General features: G+C 50.8%; 1 long non-coding RNA gene across 1 annotated transcript in view; it reads left to right on the forward strand.

Annotated features, from left to right (window-relative positions):
* The window catches only part of LOC144306686 (uncharacterized), a 156,868-nt gene extending 152,027 nt beyond the window's left edge, over nucleotides 1-4,841 (forward strand). Inside the window, exon 5 of the long non-coding RNA XR_013373801.1 lies at nucleotides 4,389-4,841. This is a non-coding gene — a long non-coding RNA (uncharacterized LOC144306686). The remainder of the gene's footprint in view (nucleotides 1-4,388) is intronic.
* The last annotated feature ends 1,159 nt before the right edge of the window (nucleotides 4,842-6,000 follow it).

The following is a 6,000-nucleotide window of genomic DNA, read 5'->3' on the forward strand; positions in this document are numbered from 1 at the left end:
TTAATATCCTCTAGCTGCATCCACATCATTGCCAATGGCAAGATTTTATTATTTCTGATGGCTGAGTAATATTCCATTGTATACATACCCCATCTTCTTTACGCATTCATCTATGAATGGACATCTGGGCTCTTTCCATATTTTGGCTATTGTTCAACTCCCAGAATTTCTGGTCAAAGGTAGGATGTTGGGTACAAATCATTCTAAGCCAGTGTTTCTTAAAATGTAGTCTGTGAGCATCAAGTAACACTACATGACACAGTCACTAGCTCGCAGGGATAGATGTAGAGCTCCTTTGTGCCAGATGTAAGCTAAGTGGGATCAGTCTCAAGGATGAACAAAACGCCACAGTGGTGTGAGTTCACTCAGTGAACAGGACAGTGGAGAGAGGCTGGTTTATCATATGACACATGCTTCTATAGCAGCTTATTCATGTTGAGAGTCGCTGTTGGCTTCTGCAAAATAGCGTCTTTTGCCTGGCACCTTAAATTAACGTTGACAATTAATTTCATCGGTTTTGTACATTTGTACTGAATTTATAAATTGGCTTTAGTTTTGTAGCTATAGGACCATATGGAGAATATTATCATGAAGATCACAAAGCCCACATTCATTTAATAATTTTTTTTTCATTTAGAAGAGGTTGATCGTTACTCAAAGTGACCATAGTGGTCTACCCAATAGCCATTACCTCTTACTTTCTGCTCCCTAACAGAACCTTAAGTTTGTTCAGTGTCCTACCCTCCCATGCAGCCATGTGTTTAGGGAGGACTGGCACTTTCACCACCCCAAGGTCCTAATGGGTGTGAGGCAATCACGGACCTCATGTACCCTGCCAGTGACTGGTTTAAACATGAGTGTGGAATGACGCAAGTTTATCCAGTAAGACCCAAGGGATAATTTGGTGGTGGGGGGGCCTTCAAGAATGATCTCTCTTAGCAAGAGACAAAAGGAAGAAGAAAGCCCTTTTCCTCTTTCTGTGAGTCGTGACCAGAAGTGTCACTTGAAAGTGCTGCAACCATCCAGTGAGCACTTGGGGACAGTCAGTCCCAGGTGGAAGCCAGCATGCCCAGGTGGAGGGGCAGGAAGAAGACGACGACCCAAGTCTTGGCGACCCTCTTCCGCTACTGTATCATGAGCCCTGTCTCCTGACTTCTTGTTTTAAGAGATAATGTTTTCCGTGCTGCTGATCCCTCGAGTGTGGGTTGCTGTTACCTGCACCTGGAAGTGTCCCAACCGGCACAGGGGCCTGAGGGCATCACGAGAGGATGAGCTCCTGGGCCTTGGTACCGCATCCTGGGGTCAATGGCTTTGCTGGCTCTTCATCCTTACCGGGCTGTGAGTGTGGGCAGGCCTATGATCGAAGTGCCTGGCATAGGCCTGGCAGCCAATGCACGTTCAACAAACAGTGGTGTGATGAGGGAGTGAGTCCTGGTTACAGGAGAAGGGACCTAACTGTGGGCCACCTAGGGTGTGGGCGCCTGAGGCCACCGCCACGTCCTCTTGAGCAGCAGAAGAGATGCTGAGTGTCTGAGTTTCCTTGCACTGCACAGTCCGAAGAAGCTGCAGCGAGGCATAAGTTACTAAACACTGTGAGGCAGCTGAGGAGAGGCCCAGCGCGGAATGGCAAGTAGTCGGCACAATGAAGGGCAAATTAGAACGATTAATAAGAATGCAATCAGAAACTCTGCGGGAATAATGGGGAATAATAGATCATAAATGAAGTCTGGGATTGGCTCTATGGGTATATTTCCAGCCCAGCAGGCAGCATGCTATATTCACGCTTCACATCAATAATAGCCGGAGAAAATAGATGTGATTTTACAAAACAATGAACCTAACTAAGCAGGCATATTTAGTTCTCTTCCAGAAGGAAGGAGGAAGCCACAGCTGACTCAAATAATTTGACACACTCCGTTTCCAGCTGAAGATTTTAGAACGAGGAGAAAACGAGTTTTTATCATTTTTCATGTTAACTGGGTAAAATTGGCTTTTATTCCCACAGTTGGGTGAGACTCGTAATAGAAGATGTTACGGCTCCAACTAAAGGTGTACAATTAGGTATTATAAGTACTGCTTAATAAGTTTCGAAAAGTAGTAAGCAGGCAATTGCTATTATAATTTTCTTTTTAGATAAAATATGTACAGAGAATGTGTGAAAGCCGTAATTATAGGCCTATATAGCCTTTGCAACTATACATAAAACTCTAGTGGGTCACGGAGATAAAATAATCAGAGCCTTGGCCTTTAAACGGGCTATGGAACCAAGCATCCCGAGAAGGAAAATCAAGCACTTCGTCTTCAAAATAACTAAGTTTTTAATTTAAAAAATAAGTGATGTAAGCAAGTTTGTACAAGAAGTGTAGACAAGAGGTGCAGACAAGACTTTGGCAGGAACCTGGCTGAGCTGGGCCGGGGAGGGGGTTGGGGGGATGTGAGACCTCGTTTGTCCCCATGCTCTGGGGGGAGCAGGGTCCTCATGGTCACCTTAGCGCAGCCGGCTGAGGACCTGGCGTAGAATGTCACAGGTTCCACCATCGGTGAGAGTTTGGGGCCCTGGAAACTTGATGTTGAAAAATCATACCCTGGAAACACTGATTTTGAGAGCTGCCCGGAGGTTGGAAAAACTTACTTGACTCTGGTGAGGAGAGAGCATCGTGACTCAGAGCCCAGGGTCTGGAGCCGAGCCTGGGCCCGGGCTTGGCTCTGCCAGCGGCCAGCTGTGTGCCTTCAGACAAGGGGCTCAGACTCTCTGTGCTCTGGCCTCCCCGGGCCGTGAGACCATCTGAGCGCACAGTTTAGGAGGCGCCTGGGGGGCTCCGCTGCTGAAGCGTCTGCCTTCAGCTCAAGTCCTGATCTCAGGGTCCTGGGCCCTGCGTCGGGCTCCCTGCTCAGGGGGGAGCCTGCTTCTCCCTCTCCCTCTGCCTGCACCCCCCCCACCCCTGCATGTGTGTGCTCTCTCTCCCTCTTTCTCTCTGTCAAATAAATAAATAAAATCTTAAAAAAAAAAAAAAAGTGGAGTTAGGAAGCAGGTTCTGGAAGGTAGTGCAGATTTCAGCAGGCCCGGGAGCCAGTCGGCCTCAGCCTGGCCTTGCACCCCCAGGGGCCCCTGTGGAATGAAGGAGCCAGAGGGGCTTGTGTGCTGAGCAGCTGCTCGCCCCCACCCAGCCGGCCACGGGTCAAAGACACCTTCTTTCAGCAAAGCTGTCTCTTTTCCTTTCCTTTCCTTTCCTTTTCTCTTTTTTTTCTTTTGTTTTTCCTTTAGTTGCCTAGTAAACACTTCTGCTGGAAAATTCCAACTTTGCCTTGGATGAGCTAAGAGGAAACGCCACGTGTCCACACCCAGGGCAGCCTCGCCAGGGAGGGCGGAAGGCCCCAGCGGACAGGCTTGTCAACGTGGCCAGGGCTGCAGCTCCAGCTGGCACTCCGAGGAGGCTGCGGGGGGGCAGCACGGTGGGGGCGACACGGGGCGCCGACAGCGGCCACGGCCTCTCTTCTCTCCCCAGCTCTTTTGTACCCACTGCTTGCTTGCTTTTTTTTTTTTTTTAATTTTTTATTTCCCACTGCTTTCTGTACACACTCATAGCACCTGTCACGTAGATACATGTCTCAGAGCCACAGCCTGGTCCTACTCATTTGAGTGTCTTCGGTGCCCAAGGCCAATGGTGTTACACTGAAGGGGGGCAGGGGCTGCATGAGCAACAGAACTGTCACTCCCTTCCTTCCAACTGGACACCCCAACACACTGAGGACAGACGCGTCTGTGGGAAGCCAGAGGTGTCACAAGGGAATCTTCCTGGAGGGCAAATCAGTACACAGCGTCGGGTAGGCCTTAGCCGGGGAGATTAGAATTATTAACTTTTTTTTAAAAAGATCGTATTTATTTACTCATGAGAGACACAGAGAGAGAATGGCAGAGACACAGGCAGAGGGAGAAGCAGGCTCCCTACAGGGAGCCCGATGTGGGACTCGATCTCAGGACCCCCAGGATCATGACCTGAGCCAAAGGGAGATGCTCAACCACTGAGCCATCCAGGTGCCCCTAGAGTTATTGGCTTTTAAAATTACTCTGATTTGGAAAAAGTTGAAAGAATGTTGTCCAATACCTGTTCCTAATGCGCTCGAGTCAGAAGATGGTGAGGATGGGGGGAGTCTGGCAGATGCTTCCCCCGGGAAGAGAGGTTGGGGGCGCACAAGGCCCCAGCACCCGGGGTCTCTCCACAAGATGGCGCCCATCTCTTTCCTTAGCTCCAGTATCAATGGGAAACTTGTGTTTGAACTGCTGGGCCCGGGTGGGAAGAGGACCTACGTTTCCCGTATCTGGTTTCCTGCACCATCTTATCACCTGTCCTATAACGTATCCTACATTCACATGTTTTATTTCCCAGGGAACTCAGGTCATCGCACGGGTACCCGCGTGTGATTCTGAAGTGGAGCGAGAGGCCCTCCGAAGTGTGCCCGCCGCACGCGGAGCCTGGACCCGTGGCTAGGTCCAGCACAGGTGTTTGCAGGTGATGACCCGGGTGAGTGGGGAGAGCAACCAGCTTTATTGGATACTGCGGGCTTCGGGGTGAGACCCTCATTCTCTGTGGTGCTGCCAAGAGGCCCTCTCACAGGGCCTGGTCTCTGGAAACATGCCTGTTTTTTCTGCTCAAGAGTGTCCATGGATACGAGAAAGATCCCTGGTCCCTGAACTTCATGGGAGGAATTTCTGAAAACAAAGACCTGAGTAACCCAACATGGGCAGTGAGGAGAATCCTTTTACCATCTCTTAAACCCTATTACCCGCCCCCTTGGCTATGAGGGGTGCACCAGTAAAATTGTTTCGTTATCAGAGATAATGTACTTTGTCCAATTGCTTCCCCTCATACAATTTTTCAACCGTCTGTCCCTGAAAGAATGGAGTCCAGGCATTTCATAGAAAAGGGAGACAAATTCGGAAGATGCTGCTCTGGCCTCGATAGATCTCCAGAGTCTTCGGGCCAACCCTGGTTTCCACCGGGGTTGAGAAACTGTGGACCGTCCTTCCTTCGGCCACACAGCAGGGCACAGGGGTGCTGGGGGCGGATGCCGTACTTGGCAGAGCCACCTGATTCCATGTGAAGGCCACAGGGAAAATAATTGCCAATTTGAGAACATTCGAAGCAGCGCGCACGTAGGCAATTTTCCCACGTGTCACCAACTAATGATAAGAGTCTGTCAAGCTTGGGCACCGTCTTAGAGTAAACGTGCCCTCACGCCTCGCTCAGTCCGCGGGCGACCCACCAAGTGGCCCACAGAAGGACGGCTGGGCCCGCTCTGGACCGGAGGAAACGAAGATTCAGGAATGCCACGTGAGTTGTGCGAGGTCACACAACAGGTGAGTCTCAGCTTTGGAATCAGGGCCTGCATTGCCCGAGGCCTGGCTCCCTCTGTGCTTTATCTGGCTCTGCCGTTTCTAGGCCCAGGCCCTGTCCCGGATATGAGGACACAGCAGCAAACCACATCCACAAAAATCTCTGCTTTTGTTTGCATTCTAGGGGGGACCGTGAACGCACAGACAAGTGATGCCAGCAGAGGTCCTGTAAAATGGGGAGAAGGGCTTTGGGGAAAACGAAAGCAGGGCAATGAGGCCCGCAGAGGTGGTTCTAAATGGGGGGCTCGGGGGGCATTGGAACAGAGGCCCGAAAGTGGGAGGCGGTGGGTCATGCCGAGCCCTGGAGGTCATGCCCCCTCCAAGCAGAGGGAGGAAGGGCCATGGAGGCCGCCTTGGAGGTGGCCTGGCATGTCCGGGGGCAGCCCGGAGGGGAGGGTGAGTGATGAAGTCAGACGGCCACGGAGACCAGTAGAGCCATGGGCAAGTGACGTGTTTCTCATGTGTCCCCAGGGTCACTCTGCAAGTTTCCCCATAAATTTCCAATAAAATCCAAGCAAACAGTGACACAGGAAAAGAGTATTACATTTGCTATTATCGTGTGTCCCCGAAGGAGATAGAGCATCGAGCACTGTTTGCTGGGCGTT

Source organism: Canis aureus, chromosome 37, assembly GCF_053574225.1.
Source record: "Canis aureus isolate CA01 chromosome 37, VMU_Caureus_v.1.0, whole genome shotgun sequence".
In the NCBI taxonomy this organism is placed as follows: domain Eukaryota; kingdom Metazoa; phylum Chordata; class Mammalia; order Carnivora; family Canidae; genus Canis; species Canis aureus.